Below are 17,604 nucleotides of genomic sequence, written 5' to 3'. Positions count from 1 at the left end.
TTGTTAAAAATGTTATGATGAAGTAAAGGAGCCAGGGAGGCAAGATGGCGGAAGGACTGTACCGCTGAGAGCTTCGTCGTAGAGAGCTCTATTAACATAGTTGCTTTAACTGTTTTTCCTCAAGAAACTTACCGCTTAATATGCCGAAGCGGAGGGGCAGAAGCGCAGTTGGAGCCTCACGGCGGTCGGGCCCAGCCGGCTTCGGCTCTATGGATGAGCTGCTCCGACGAATGCAGGGAATTGCGGGGGCGTCGGCATGCCCGCAGGAGACACACCGTGGCGAGACGGAGGCGTTCTCCATTGGCCCAGATACCACCTTGAGCCCCGACGCTAGAGTGCCTCCTCCTCCTCCTCAGACCGCCAGCTCCCCGCGGGTGGAGGAACCATCGGAAGGCGGTGAGGAATTCCCCCCGGAGGCCGTTGAGAGCAAGGAGGGGAGCATGGATGTGGATTCCCTGTCGTTTCAGGGGATCCCAGTGGAAACTGAGGTTTTGTCATCTCCGCGGACCGTCCGTGAGCAGAGGAGTCATACCCAGGAGGGTATAATGGTTGGTGAAAGTTTTTCTTTACAAGAACCTATCTTTATGTTAAAAAAGCCCCAAGAGGTAACACTTGATGCAATTTGGGATCTTGTTGCGGATCTATCTAAATCAGTTAAGCCCCAACTGTTGCAGTTGGAGCAAAAGATATTTTCCCAAGAAACTGAAATTAAGAATATCAAAGTTGACTTGCAAGATTTAAAAACCTCAACAGTGAATTCTTCCCAGGAAATTAAACTTTCTAAACAAATAACTGAAACACTGGTGAAAGATAATATTAACTTAAGGAGAAAATTGGAGTCTCTAGAAAACTTTTCTCGCAATAATAACCTTAGATTAATTAACTTTCCTAGGGTTGCTGAAGTAACTCCTAGAGACATGTTAAAACGTTACCTAAAGGAAGTTCTGGAAATTACCGAGGAACTAATACCTCCATTCACTCAAGTGTATTATTTACCTATTAAAAGGGAAGAAAAATTAATGGAAGAAGCTCAACAGTCCCTTAATATTTCCAAGGTGTTGGAACTTTCAGACCAGGAGGTAGCAGTGTCCGCAACACTTTTGCTTACAGTGGCCTTATCACCTGATAAAAATTGGTTATTGAAACTTTTCTTTAAAAACAAACAGAAAGTTTTTCTTGGGTATAGGATACAAATGTTTCCAGATCTGTCACAAGATACACAGAAACGTCGACGTGAATTTTTGTTGTTAAAGCCAGGAGTTATTGCTCTTGGGGCAACCTTTTTTCTTCGTCACCCATGTAAATGTGTGGTAATTTACCATATGCAAAAATATGTATTCTTCGATTCTAGCCAACTTACATCCTTCTTGTCAATGGCTTCTCTGAAAAAAGGAGAAGGAATTTGAGTACTCATTGATTGTTGATTACCTTCTCAGCATGTACAACCTTTAGTCTTCATTTTATTTTGTAATGTATATTATACTCGCTGATTCTACATCTTGCTTTCCTTATTTAGAGGACTTGAGTTAAGGTTAAGCTTTATATATATTTCTTTTAAGATAGCAGATTATTTGATTATCTGTCTAGTATCATATTGTATTACATTTGATTTTGGCTTGACTTTACCTTTCTGTACAAGTGGATACTTGATATGTTATTGTAAAATGAGATAAATAAATAATAATAAAAATGTTATATCGCCTAATCAGGCTTCAAGGTGGTTTGCACAGATAAAAAAAGGGGAAACATAAATGTATACATCATCAATAGAACAATAGGACAATCACAGGTAGTAATGGAACACATAATAAAACACAGACTAAAACTGAAACGAAAAGGAAAGGCGGGAGAACTAACATAAGAACATAGGAACATAAGCAGTGCCTCTGCTGGGTCAGACCAGAGGTCCATTGTACCCAGCAGTCCGCTCACGTGGCGGCCCATCAGGTCCAGGACCTGTTTAGTAATCCTCTATCTATACCCTTCTATCCCCTTTTCCTTCAGGAAATCATCTAATCCCTTCTTGAACCCCCAAAACCGTAATCTGTCCTATCACGCCCTCTGGAAGCGCATTCCAGGTGTCCACCACCCTCTGGGTGAAGAAGAACTTCCTAACATTGGTTCTGAATCCGTCCCCTCTTAATTTTTCCCAATGCCCTCTCGTACTTGTAGTTTTCGAAAATTTGACGAATCTGTCCCTCTCCACTTTCTCTATGCCCTTCATGATCGGAAAAGTTGAAAGGGGACAGATTCAAAACGAATGCTAGGAAGTTCTTCTTTACCCAACGTGTGGTGGACACCTGGAATGCGCTTCCAGAGGGCGTAATAGGGCAGAGTACGATACTGGGGTTCAAGAAAGGATTGGATAATTTCCTGCTGGAAAAGGGGATAGAGGGGTATAGATAGAGGATAAATGGACCTGTTGGGCCGCCGCGTGAGCGGACTGCTGGGCACGATGGACCTCAGGTCTGACCCAGCGGAGGCATTGCTTATGTTCTTATGTTCTTTATCATATCCCCTCTAAGTCTCCGCTTCTCCAGGGAAAAGAGCCCCAGTTTCTCCAATCTTTCAGCGTACATTATTTAAAGAGTAAAAAGAAAGTAAGGAAGAACGAAGGGGGGTGGGGATGTGGAGGGAAAACTTAACAACCAGCAACAATGCTGGTCTAAAATGCATGTAAAACAAAACATCCTTAAAAGGATGGTCATAGTACAAAGGCATATTTGAACAAGAGTGTTTTTAAATTGGTCTTGAAGATGTTTAGGTGGTTGAGTTCCAGAGCATCGGGGCAGTTGAAGAGAAAATATTAGTTCGCATGGTGTTGATATGTTTTAAGGATGGGATTGAAAGCAAGTTCTGAGTAACTGATCTGAGGGATCGTTGGGGAGAATATGGAATTAAGAGCTTATTAATAAATTCTGGTTGGTCAGTGACTCAAGTTTTGAAAGTTAATAACATATTATTCAATGCTCCACTGGTAACCAATGGCCATTGATCAGAAAGACAGTATATCAAATCCCATCTCTATCCCCTCTAGGATACTAGCATAGGTTGGCATCAACGCAACTGCATTTAGGCCCATCCACTTATGCTAGATCTGGCATAAATATTAGTTCCTAAATGCGGCATTAGCTCATAGTTTACAGTATATGTAAGTTACGTATGCAGCTGGCATGTTCTTCCCAGGTATACACCCCCTCACAGCTCTGTGCTAAGGCAGATGTGTGTGTGTGCCTTATAGAATACCACTGAGCACTCTGGTAGCACTTACATACCCAAGTGTGTATTCATCCTGATACATGCTGGTGTTCTATAAATTTAAGTGCATAAGAGGTGCTTAAGTGTTGGCGCTCTGTTATAGAATGAGGGGGAATGCCTTCACTAGTGTGCTCTGACATACCTGTTTGCCAGTATCCAAGAAAACCTTCGTACCCCTATCGCACTTAAGCCTGGCTTCTATGGATTCATGGGGCCAGATTCTAAAAATGGAGTCCTTCCACCGCGTAACTTAATAGCTTTAATGGGTTTCAATCGGCACGGTAATGGACCAAACCATTAAAAATTGATTTAAAACTCTTTATGAAAAAGAAAAAAAAGGAAGTGCCTGAATCACATCTAAGCATGGTGCCTAGTGATGCCTAAGGTCAAAGTAGGCGTGGTTATGGGTGCAGATGACCTTGGGCACTATTATGTGCGATTCTCCGGCAATGTAGGCCTTTCAAACCCTGGCCTACATTACCGACACCTTAGTTTTTTCTTAGGCGCCGTAGCTGTGATTCTGTAAATAGTGCCTAAGAGTGATTGACATGCGGACACCATCCAATGTAGGCGTTGTTTATAGAATCTGACCCTTGGAGCCTCCACAATATAAGGTCCTTCACCACTTTTGATTTGGCACAGAATTCAGGTTTGTCCTTAGCTCTTTGCTTCAGGTCAGGCTAATGTTCTCTGCTGCAGCCTATTCTGTCCACTTTGCTACAAAGTTTTTTTTTTTTTAATTGGTCTGCCTTTTCGGCTTCATGAACTTTAGAGACTTTAGCCGTAATATGCTCCTGCTTTGTGGGACTGTCAACAGTTACATCCGATTGTGCATTAGAAATTTTTTCTATCTAACATTCCCTTGGCATTTGAGGGCAATTTAATAATAGCATGTCTACATTTAGGCACCTAAAGGTATCTATTCTATAAAAGAAAGTAGGATAACAGGTGAAATATGTACCTATAATTTAGGCATGAGCATTTATTTATGCCTGCTATAAAACTGGTGTAAATGCTTTTGCCTAAATTGCTAACACAAGCACATACATTATAGTAATTCTATTATTTACATATGTAACTTTGTGACCTGCCCATACCACTCAGACTCTGCCCATATATATATATATATATATATATGTGTGTGTGTGTGTCATCGTATCTAGGTGCCATGTTATAGAACAATCTATAAGCAGAATATTGAAATTTATGAGCATACATGCATACTTAGGCCCTGATTCTGCAAAGTGTGCCTTAAGTTAGGTGCAGTTTGGGCTTCCAAGATAGCCGTCCTTTGTAGAATCATGCTCAGCTACGCTCAGCACTGTTTAAACATCCAATTTTTGAGACGTCCTTTAGAGAATCGGGTTTTAGGTGAGAGTTAGACATCCAAACAATGCCCTTAATGTTATAATATTTTATCATTATGACGTTATTAGAATGGCAATTTTATGGTGTTTTTCATTATAATTGTGATACTGGGAGTTGGATCTGTTTAATGCTTTTATTTATTTCTCTTCCATCAGAGGGCCTTACATTATATGACAGTATTCTGTGCATTTATGGATATCTGGTGCCTAAATTTATAGAATTGCCCCCTTTGTGTGATGATGCAATTTTCCTTGAAGTTCAGATTTCTTTCTTTCTTTCTTTTCCTGTATATAGTTTTTTTCTGTGTATGTGTTCCATCTATATAGTTAAGCCCCCAGTGGAGCTCATTTTTTTCATTTTGTAGCATTTATACTTCTAAAGCTTGGTAAAATAGTGAGAGAAACATCTATTGCTAGAGCCCCAGAGGAGGAGTAGAAGAAAGTGGAACTATCTCTGTATGTTCCTTTGTACCCACTGAGCCTTTACCTTATCGGAACTGTTGCAGTAGTGATTATGCTTCACCAGTGACATCATTGAGCTGTACCTTTAAAACTGAAGAGGATGAAATGATCAGGTGTAGACATACACCCAAAGGGGCATGACTTTTAGAGGTCTTTCAATATCCATGAGGAGTTGGAGATGAGGTATTGGTATATATATATATATATATATATATTTTTTTTTTTTTTTTTTTTAGATGGTAGAAATGTATAAGATAGGCTTCTTCCCCAGAGGGTTTGGATCATTGCAATTGGCAAGTATAAAGCCAAAGTGAAGACTTTAGCAGCTGAAGATGTTTCTATACTACATGGCCCATTGGACTCCTTTGTGAGTGTCTTCCTCTTTCTGTGATCTCTTATAGTTTATGAAAGTTTCAAGTTTTTGTTATAATTTGATAAATCGCTTATCCATTTCCTAAGCGATACACAAAGATAAAATAGGGAAATACAATATAAACTGACTCAAAGACAACAATATCTAATAATTAACATAAAACAATCAACAAAAACCAAGAGGAAAGGGGAGAGAAATACATTTTCACAAAAGGAAAGAAAACCACTTAAGGTACAAACAACATGGTAGGGGAAAAGAAAAGAGTTTGAAAAAGGAAAAGAAAAAAACTGCACCTTTATTTATTTTAGATTGAAGGCATCCTTAAATAAATAGCATTTCAGTTTGCATTTGAATCATTTCAGCTAACCTCTTTTTCCTTACTTATTCAGCTACTACTTTTAAGAAACAAAGCAGCCTTTATTTCTCTTATTTTTATTTACTTTCCTTACAAAATGGTTTTTTGTCCTTAAATACCTACCTTTATCATTGCACACAGTTTTATTGCTTCTTCCAGATGTTCCCATGCATCTAACAACCCCATGAGGCAATCCATCATCTCAACAAAGTTAGCTTTTTGAAGTCTAGAACCTTCACTTTGAATGAATCCTCTTGGCATCTGTCTTAATATTTAACTACACTATCCTGTTATTACTTGATGCCAGATAATCACCCACTATAACATCAGAAACACTCTACCTATTTGTAAGTCCAAAGTCCAGTATGAGGGGGTACTGAAAGTTTCTCAGCCTGAAGAGGATGAAATGATCTTCCTTAATTCAGAGTGGTTTTTGTCACTGCAGCTGAAGAGTGTTATTTTATTTTGCAAAGTGCCAATTTGCAGAATCAAATTGTTATGTTTTGACTTTGTTTCAGATCATTGATTGAACCATGTCAACGAAAAGTGTGAAACTCCGTGCCATCATGAAGTTCCTATTCCTGAAGAAGAAAACTCCAAAGAAAACCATGAATGCATGATGTAAACATTGCATGACAAATGTTCATCATACTCCACAGTGAAGAAAGAGTGTACACATTTTCGACGTGGAGATTTCAAGACCGAAGATGCAGCAAGGTCTGGGAGGCCTCAAATGGTGTCACCTCCTGAAATTGTTGACCATGTCCATGACCTGATTTTGGCAGATTGGTGAATATCTGCTAAAACAATTGCTGAGACACGACAGATATCCAGGGAATGTGCTGGTTGTATAATCCACGAGCAGCTGGGTATACAGAAGCTGTCAGCCAAGTGGGTGCCCAAATGTGTGAATGCTGATGAGAAATGACATCGAGTGGACACTTCCAAGTTGATTTTGCAGCATTTTCAGAGAGCTGGTGCCAACTTTTTGGAACGACAAGTTACTGTTGATGAAACATGGTTACACCACTATGATCCTGAGACAAAACAACAGTTCATGCAATGGCAGCACTTAGGTTCTCCAAGGCCAAAGAAATTCAAGACCCAAAAGTCACAGTGTTGTGAGATCAGAAAGGTCTTGTAATGACTGACTCTCTCCCAAGGGGCCAAATAGCAAATCTGCAAATAATTGCAGAATACTGCTGTTACTTGTGTGACAATTAAAGGAGGTACTGAAAGAAAAAAAGGAGAGGGAAGCTGCAGAAAGCTCTCTTTTTGCAAAACAATTCACCTGCTCACAAGGCTGGCAAAATGATGAGTGTTTTGACGCAGTTGGGGTTTCATTGCATAGACCATCAACCCTACCCACCAGATCTTGTTCCATCTAAATATTTTCTGTTTCCAAACCTTAAAAAGAATTTGAAAGGGCAACAGTTTTCAAGTGATTTGGAGGAGATTGCAGCAGTGGAGCAATATTTCAGCGACCAGACATCAGAGTATTTTTTGGAAGGATTACAGAAACTTTAGACATGATATGCTGAGTGTATTGAACTTAGGGGTGAATATGTGGAATAATTTGTAAGCTTCATGGCTTCACGTCATTCCCTTCTTGTTTGGGCTGAGAACTTTTCAGCAATCCCTCATATGATACCATCTGAACTATTCTCCATGTAGAGAATCCAGAATTTCCCTACTTCTAGATGACCCTGCAAATGCAATACCTCAATCAACAATTGCTATATTAAAATCACCTAACAGTAGTACTTCCAAGGTATATTTGATATACCGCTTCATTAGCACACTTTCAAAGATACATTTTGAATGCCTTCAATTAAATATCTGTCCAATTCTTCTGCCTGAGAAGCAGGCCTGTTATATCAAACCAAGGTAAATACATTTCCCACACATATGGGAAATATGGAGGAGGGGGAATTCTATAGATAGCACCAAAAAACTGTATACCACACTACTATTCTGTAACAGCAGCATGAGGAGGAGGGCATGAACTGCTGAATCGAATGCTATGTTTGTATAATTTTGAGATGGTGAAAAAAAATCGGCATTTTTTAGTTACAGCACAACTAAATATGATTTTTATAAGCTCCCTTTTATATTTTAACAAGCATTCTTTGTCAAATCTCAGAGAGAATGAATATTTTCAGATGATATTTATTGTATTATTATTTTTTTTTTAAAAATACAATTTCGATGACCCTTAAACCTGCACAGATCAGCTATATTTTTACTTCTATCAAGTTTAGTTTCTGTCATTACGCTGAATCTGAGACAGCTTTGCTGTAAGTATGTTTTGCTTGATTTTATTACCTCTTGGTTTTTCAATTATGTTGATGTGATATTTTAATAATGAGTCTTGTTATATTGAGTAAAAAACATGCTGCTTTGGTTTTTTTTGTTTTGTTTAAGCCCTGATTAGGGGGAAACACCTTTTAATTGTCCCCCGTTTGGGTAAGTGATCTTTATTGCTGACACAAACTAGGATCTATTACTTTTTAAATGATGACAAGATTTTATCAAATGTTTTAGATAATTATTTATTTAACGGCTAATTCTATAAATGGCACCTAAATTGGCCAGCGCCTACAAAAAAAGGTGCCAGCCGTGTGACAGTCACGCTTAGGTGCCATTTACAGAATCGCAGCTAGCGGCAGCTTTGTAAAAACTTAGGCACCTGAAATGTAGGTGAGGGTTTTAAAGGCCTATATTTGAGATGCCTAAGGTTTTTTAGAAGCGCGCTTAGCGGTACCTAACTCACGCTCCGCCCATAGCAACTCCCACTTAGGCGTTAGGCACCACTAAGCGCATTGCGATAGGCACCTATCTTTTATAGAATCAGATATAATCAGAATCAGGTTGGCCTATTGCCCAATTACATTTTTTTAAACTAATTATTGAGGCTGTTAAGGGTATTTTGCCAATTAAGGGCTCTTTTTATCAAGCTGCGCTAGCGGAGTTACCGCACACGACGTTTCATCACGCCCTAACCCCCCGCGCTGGCCCAAAACTACTGCCTGCTCAAGAGGAGGTGGTAGCGGTTAGCGTGGCTGGCGGTTTAACGCGCGCTATTATGTGCGTTAAACCACTAGCACGGCCTGATAAAAGGAGCCCTAAGTTAGGTGTCCTTTGTAGAATCAGCTCCTTAATGTTTTAGATAATTATTTAATTTGATTTGGCTTTAATTATTTCAATGGAATTACAATGTTTTTAAGAGATGTTTAAGTTTTTTTTTATAGGTGCTAGCCCCTGACACAGCCTAATTCTAGGTGAAGCATAGCCATGTCAGGCAGGTTTCAATTGACTATTCTTCAATAAAACAGTCTGGTTTCCACACCATTTGATGTGTCGAGTTTGTTTCTTGCTTGTACAACTCGGGTGTTGGCAGACCTATGCCGTTCATCATTGGTGTATGGTACAAGTATGCTCATGAGCCAGATTCTATAAAAGACGCCTAAAGTTAGATGCCTATGAGGGGCTGCTGACAAGTTCTCAGCCCAGCCAAGGCGAGAATGATGTGAAGCCAAGAAAAGAACAAGTTATTCCACACTTTTCCTGCCATTTTTCATTTCAGTGATCTGAAATGAAACGAAAAGTGTTCAGAAAAGTGTGGAAGAACTTGTAAGTTTCATGGCTCCGCATTCTCTTCTTGGTTGGGCTGAGAACTTTTCAGCAGCCCCTCGTAGATCGGCATGCCTAGCCAATCTAGGTGCCTAACTTACCCCCTCATGTACTAAAGCAGGCGGCGCGGGCCGGCACGTTAAAATGCTTTGACACCCATAGGAACTGAATGGGCATCAGAGAATTTGCTGCACAGCACTCGGCTGGGCGGCTTTATAAAAGGGGTCCTGGATTATTTAAAAAGCTTAATTTGTGACGATAATAAGCAATTAGCACCTCATAATTAGCTTAAATTAAAATTAATTGAATGGTAGGCACCTAACTCGGTAGACACCTACCACTTTCAAATAGGCGCCTAGTCCAAGACACCTATCAGAAAGAAGGCATGGTCAGGGGCGAATCGTGGGCCTGTTTGGCATGTAGGCACCTGTTTTGGACTTAGGCACTGGTATTTAGGTCAAGAAAACCCTGGCATAAATAGGGTGTGTCGGGTTAGGACCCTATCAATGCCTAAGTCCACTTTAGGTGTTACTAGACATGATTCTACAAATAGCACCTATCTTAAGATTGACATGCACTAAGCGCTGCATTCTTCGGTGTCTGTGTTTTAGGTGCTGTTTATAGAATCAGGGCCTTTATGGGTGGAAAATGTTTGTAATATAACCTACCATATAAATAATCCCCATCCAGATTGTTCAGCGATAGAGCAATAGAGTTCTGCCTGGCAATATGTAAAGGGGCGATATTCAGTTGCTCTCCATATAGCAAAGTTGTATAATGTAGTCCAGAAAAAAGGCTGTCCTAAATTAAACTTCTCAGCTATACATATGGGGAAGTGGGGGTAATTCTGTGAGGAAGACAGCAAGATTTAGGCACCAGGAATATGTGTAAATGGCCTGAACATCAGCATAAACAAACATGTGTGTGCACATATGAGTATATATAACAATATTCTGGCTATGTGCCCTTTACAAAATGGTGCCTAAATGCCATGACATGTAGTTTGCAAGTGGATATACAATTGATGGAACATAAGAACATAAGAAGTGCTGCTGCTGGGTCAGCCCAGTGGTCCATCATGCCCACGCGGCGGCCCTCTGGTCAAAGACCAGCACCCTAACTGAGACTAGCCCTATCAGCACACGTTCCTATTCAGCAGGAACTTGTCTAACTTTGTTTTGAATCCCTTGAGGGTGCTTTCCCCTATGATAGACTCCGGAAGAGCGTTCCGCTTTTCCACCAGGATGAAGAAGAACTTCCTTACGTTTGTATAGAATCTACCCCTTTCAACTTTAGAGAGTGCCTTCTCGTTCTCCCTACCTTGGAGAGTGTGAACAACCTGTCCTTATCTACTAAGTCTATCCCCTTCAGTACCTTGAATGTTTCGATCATGTCCCCTCTCAATCTCCTCTGTTCGAGGGAGAAGAGGGCCAGTTTCTCTAATCTTTCGCTGTATGACAGCTCCTCCAACCCCTTAACCATCTTAGTCGCTCTTCTCTGGACCCTTTCGAGTAGTACCGTGTCCTTCTTCATGTATGGCGACCAGTGCTGTATGCAGTACTCCAGGTGAGGGCCCATCATGTCCCGCTACAGCAGCATGATAACCTTCTCCGATCTATTTGTGATCCCCTTCTTAATCATTCCTAGCATTCTGTTCGTCCTTTTCGCCATCGCTGCACATTGTGCTGACGGCTTCATCGACTTGCCAATCAGAACTCCCAAGTCCCTTTCCAAGTACTGCCCCGGACATTCTGTATTCGTGCATGAGATTTTTGTTACCGACATACATCACTTTACACTTATCCACGTTCAACCTCATCTGCCATTTCGATGCTCATTCCTCGAGCCTGATTATGTCACGTTGCAGATCTTTGCAATCCCCCTGCGTCTTCACTTCTCTGAATAACTTCATTTCTCTGAATAACTTCGTATCTGAATAAATTTAATCACCTCATTCGTCGTACTTGTGTCCAGATCATATATAAAGATGTTGAAGAGCACAGGTCCAAGCACTGAACCCTGCGGCACACCACTGGTGACACTCTTCCAGTCCGAGTATTGTCCATTTACCCCCATTCTCTGTTTCCTATGTTCCAGCCAGTTTTTAATCCACATGAGTATTTCACCCTCGATTCCATGGCTCGCAATTTTCCAAAGTAGTCGTTCATGCGGCACCTTGTCGAATGCCTTCTGAAAGTCCAGATATACAATGTCGACCGGATTGCCCTTGTCTATTTGCCTGTTTACTCCTTCGAAGAAGTGCAGCAAGTTAATCAAACAAGATCTGCCTTTGCTGAAACCATGCTGGCTGGTCCTCATCAGACCGTGTCCGTCAAGGTGCTCAATGATGCGGTCCTTTATCAGCGCCTCTACCATCTTTCCCGATATTGAGGTCAGACTCTGAGGTCTGCAGTTGCCCGGGTCTCCCCTCAAACCTTTTTTGAAGATCGGCGTAACATAACCGTCCGCTCCCGCGGCGGCCCCCCAGGTCCATGACCTGGAAGTGTTCCCTACCTAACCTAAAATATCCATACCCTATTCGCTCAATGTCCTGTAAGATAACTCTATCTGTACCCTGTAATCCCCTTCGCTTCCAGGAAGTCATCCAGTCCCTTTTTGAACCCCAGAATTGTACTCTGTCTTATCACCTCTCCGGGAAGCGCGTTCCAGGTGTCCACCACCCTCTGAGTGAAGAAGAAATTCCTTGCATTCATTATGAATCTGTCTCCTCTCAGTTTTTCTGAATGACCTCTTGTTTTAGTTGTCCCTGCTAGTCTAAAGAATCTGTCCCTCTCCACCTTCTCTATGCCTATCATGTCCCCTCTCAGTCTCCGCTTCTCCAGGGTAAAGAGCCCCAGCCTGTCTAACCGTTCGGCATATGAAAGGTTCTCCATACCCTTTATCATCCTCGTTGCCCTCCTCTGGACCCTCTCGAGTATTGCCATGTCCTTCCTGAGGTATGGCAACCAGTATTGGACGCAGTATTCCAGATGTGGGCGCAGTATTCCAGATGTGTACCATTGCTCGATACAGTGGCAGGATAACTTCCTTCGTTCTGGTAGTGATACCTTTTTTGATAATGCCCAACATTCTGTTCGCTTTTTTTGATGACTGGAGCGTAATGTCTTTGGAGAGATGCATGGAAGAAGTAGTCTGTCAACAAAAGCCGGGGAATGTTCTAGCCTTGATTTAACCCAAAAGAAACAAAACTGCGGAAATCCAATGTTCTTGACGCTTCTTTTATTATTCAGTGTCAAGCGTCAAGAACATTGGATTTCCACAGTTTTGTTTCTTTTGGGTTGTCCTTTTCTCCTGTGGAAATTTTGGTCTTCTCATCCAGTCTTGATTTAAACATGAAAAGTAAAATTTTAAATGTTAAGCGATGGGTAATGAGTAACCAGTGAGCATCTATAAGAAGAGGTGTAACGTGATCATATTTTTTTTTGCCTCATATAAAAGTTTTATGGCAGTGTTTTGTATTACTTGTAGTTGTCTGATTTCTTTTTGGCAAATACCCTGTTAAAAGAATTACAATAATCAAGATGAAAAATGACTACAGAGTGAATTAGGACATTAAGAGAGGCAGGTTCTAGGAGAGCTGAAATGGAGCGTATCATCCATAATTTATAGAAGCATTTTTACACTACTGAACTTATTTGTTGATGATAAGTTAGTTTGTTGTCGAAAATTACACCTAGTAGTTTGACAATACTATCCATTTGAATTGGTGTTGATTGCATGCAGATAGGAGCTATTAAATCTTCCTTATCGTTGCATGGAAACAGAAGTGCTTTAGTTTTGGAAATATTTAATGAGTGCTGTTTTTTATTTTATATGCCGGTTGGCGCTTTCATTTTTAAAAAATGATATTAATAATTTTTTAATGACTTTTTCCACTTAAGTTATGCGCCGGTAGGGTGCCTATCAGTGCCTAACTTGAGGTGGCATTTATACAATATGGGCTTAAAGGCCTGATTTGGCAAAGGTTGCTGAAAGTTAAGCGCTGGCAGGCACCTAGATTATAAACACTCACACTTAAGAATAGAAGAGACTTTACTTCCACGCCGTACAAGGCCAACAATAGAACTAAGAAATCTACCCAGCTCACTATCAGAGACGAAGATTAAATTTCTCAAGAGCCCACGTTTAACTACCAGAGCTAGTCATGGTTGTTTAAACTGTTGTTGGGGCCATCATCGAGTATAATCTTATTTTCTCTGTGAGCCTTATATTATATTGTGTCATTTATGTTTAATTTTCTCAATAAACGGTGCTTAATGTTTTCTCAAGTTTTCTCAATAAATGTGTTTTAAATCAAATGCTCTATCAAGTGCTCTTTTTAAGACTTAGTACAGATATTTTATCTACTGAAAATGCTGTAAACAGTGTGGTACTTAGCTCAATAATAAGAGCCGACTGACGTCCACACTCGATGAAAATGCAGACGGAGGATCTCCGTTTCGCCCTGTGAATTTACTAAGGGCTTCTTCAGAACCGCTATTTATGAACAGCACATCTATAAAGAGAACAGACATCCATCTGATTATCAAGCACTTTATATACTACTTTTTTTTATATATGTTTTTTAAAAAATAATTCCTTAGTACACATGTCCTAAGAAAATATCACGTGACTCCACCCCTTTCAGGTAATAGTAAAACTTCATAAGTTTACCAAAAGATGTTACGAAACACTTACTTTACAAATTAGTAGTTTTGCTAAATGTTATTTAGCAATGCGGGCTATGCCGACGCTGCCACAATCTTGACAGAAGGAAAATGACTGAGACACCGGCCGCGGGTTTCAACCTTTAAATTCGCTGGCGGCGATTAGTTCTATTGTTGGCCTTGTACGGCATGGAAGTAAAGGCACCTAGATTATACCTACCGATGCCTAACTTAAGTGTTTTAATTGATTTTGATGCAATAATTTGTTATGCTATTAAACAACCAATTAAAAACATTTTTTAAAATTAGGCGCTCTCCAGGACCGGTGCCTGGGTCCATGGTGCTTTGTGGTGCCGAAGCCTGGAATTGGGTGTGTTTAGGGGCAGTGCTGGACTTCATCATCACTAGGTGCCACTGGCCATGATTCTACAAGGATCCTAGGTGCCAGGAATATAGGCCTTTAAAACCCTGGCCTACATTTCTGGTGCCTAAGATCCCTGCTAGCTGCAATTCTATAAGCAGCGACTGTCTGTGATTGACACGTAGCAGATTTTCTAGGTGCCTGCCTCATCAGGCACTACCTACAGAATCAGACCCTAAATGTAAGCTTCCCTTTATAGAATTGCATCATAGGGTCAAATTCTACAAACAGCGCTGATATCGGCAGCCCCCTAAAAAAACGGTCGCTGATCACGTGTCAATCACGCACGGGCACTATTTGTAGAATCACGGCTTTGGAAAAGGGTAAGTCACTTAATCGCCCCATTGCCCCAGATGCATTAGATAGATTGTGAGCCCACCAGGACAGACAGGGAAAAATGTTTGAATACCTGAATAAATTCATATAAACTGTTCTGAGCTCCCCTGGGAGAATGGTATAGAAAACTGAATAAATAAATATTTCCAGTCTTTCGATAGCCATTTTGAATGGTAAGTTACAGATAACTGGTATCAGGTTAATGTGGATAATTTCCTAAAAGAGAAATCCATAGTCCATTATTGAGATAGCTTGGGGAAATCCACTACTTATTCCTAGGATAAGCAGCATAAAGTCTGTTTTATTACTTGGGCTCTAGCTAGGTACTTAGAACCTGGGTTGGCCACTGTTGGAAACAGGATACTGGGCTTGATGGACCTTCGTTCAGTCTGTCCCAGTATGGCAAATGGAGAAATGATAAAAACAATAGGGATATCTGATCCCGACAGCTGCTTGAATCTCTATTACTGTTGCTTTACCACTTAGTGTGGTGGAAAGTTTGTATCTGCCTGAGTAGGCCTGTGTGGTCAGGCAGAAAACAAACTCAAACAGCAAGGCTTGCTACCCCTCCATCACTGTCACTAAGTGAAATGGCGGGCCCTTATATCATTTCATTTACTATTTCAATGATTACATAGCTCATTGCCTTCCCATTGTTTCAGTGATAGATTTAATTAACTTCCAATTAATCATAGAGGGTGATATTTAATGCTCGGCCCTGCACTGGCACAGTGTCACAGACCAAAGAATATATTTTGAAAGCTTCAGTAATCAGGAGGTCAAAGAAGATAGATGTTCTTCACTGAGGAGAGAGGGAAGATAAATCTGTGTGTCCACTCTGCTCTGGCTAACTGTTTTAGGGTAATTATTTTGCATCCAAATTATAACTTTCCAGAGGGCCTAGTCATGCACAGCAATAAATAAATAAGTGGACAGAGGGAAAATGAAAGTGATAGATAATAGGGTTATGCTATAGTCTTTATTGTGGTCACAATTTCCATCTGAACCTTGTAGAGATAAACCCATCATGATATTCTGCTTGCAATCAAAGTTGGTTTAGTCTCAATCAGTTGGGACCTGTGCAGTGACATTTCTCACAAAGAAGTTTTTCTTTGATTAAAGATGATTTAACAGTAAGATTTATTTCTACAGCACTGGCAGATATCCCAAATGAACCAACAAACACAATGAATGAGAACTGCATTTTGGGATTGCTTAAGTCCTGTTAAATGTTTAGAAAACAGAACACTCTGTTTGTCATTGTTAGGAAAATCATTTTGCCTAGGAAAAAGTAGGGTCCAATATAGATCATGAGCCTGGTAGGATGCTTCATATAAACTCTAATAAGAATAAAATTAGGACCGCTCCTATTCAACGTGTTTATCAATGACCTGGAGACGGGGACGAAATGTGAGGTCATTAAATTTGCTGATGACACCAAACTCTGCAACAGGGTCAAAACCATGGAGGATTATGAGGACCTGCAAAGGGACCTGACGAGACGGGAGGAGTGGGCAAAAAAGTGGCAAATGAGTTTCAACATAGAGAAATGCAAGGTCATGCACGTAGGAAAAAAGAACCCGATGTTCAGCTACAAAATGGGGGGAATATTGCTAGGGGCGAGCAACCTTGAAAGAGACCTGGGGGTGATGGTGGACACAACTTTGAAACCATCAGCGCAGTGTGCGACAGCCTCAAAGAGAGCAAACAGAATGCTGGGCATCATCAAAAAGGGTATCACTACCAGGACATAGGAAGTTATCATGCCGCTGTATCGTGCAATGGTGCACCCGCACCTGGAGTACTGTGTCCAGTACTGGTCGCCGTACCTCAAGAAAGACATGGCTGTACTCGAGGGAGTCCAGAGAAGAGCGACTAAGCTGATAAGAGGTATGGAAAACTTTACATACGCCGACAGGTTGAAAATGCTGGGGCTGTTCTCCCTGGAGAAGAGGAGATTTAGAGGAGACATGATAGAAACCTTCAAGATCCTGAAGGGCATAGAGAAAGTGGATAAGGACAGATTCTTCGAACTGCGAGGGACCACGAGCACCAGGGGTCACTCGGAGAAATTGAAAGGGGACAGGTTTAGAACCAATGCTAGGAAGTTCTTTTTTACCCAGAGGGTGGTGGACGCATGGAATGCTCTTCCGGAGGTTGTAGTAGGCGAGAGCACAGTAAAGGGGTTTAAGGAAGGTTTGGATAGGTACCTAAAGGATAAAGGGATTGAGGGGTACAGATAGCAGCAGAGGTAGGTTATAGAAGTAGAGGTAGATTCTAAAGGTCAAAAATTCACTTCACAGGTCAAGGACCTGGTGGGCCGCCGCGGGAACGGGCTGCTGGGCGAGATGGACCTCTGGTCTGACCCAGTGGAGGCAACTTCTTATGTTCTTATGTTCTTAAATCCATGGGGGAGGGGGTCAATATGGCAGTTTGATTACCATCGGCAGCTGTTGGCTCGACTCGACGCTGGAATTTGCCTGATTGATTACCTTTTGGTGATTTCACTATGCCGCATACAAAAAGAAAGGGGATTCTTTGGGCTGTGTCCTCTCCAGCCTGTACTTCATCCCTTCTCTAGTTGACTTTGGACCGATTCGCCATCGGACCTGTTCCGTTGATGCCGAGACAGAGGGAGAGTCCTGCTGTTGAGGGCGGTGAAGAAGAACCACCCTCTCCTTGGGGCATGATACTACTCTGTCCCCACAGCCGATTATCATCCCACCATGTCC

The sequence above is a fragment of the Geotrypetes seraphini genome, chromosome 1, assembly GCF_902459505.1.
Source record: "Geotrypetes seraphini chromosome 1, aGeoSer1.1, whole genome shotgun sequence".
Taxonomy (NCBI): domain Eukaryota; kingdom Metazoa; phylum Chordata; class Amphibia; order Gymnophiona; family Dermophiidae; genus Geotrypetes; species Geotrypetes seraphini.
The sequence above is the reverse complement of the archived record's forward strand: the minus strand, read 5'-3'. Positions refer to the sequence as shown.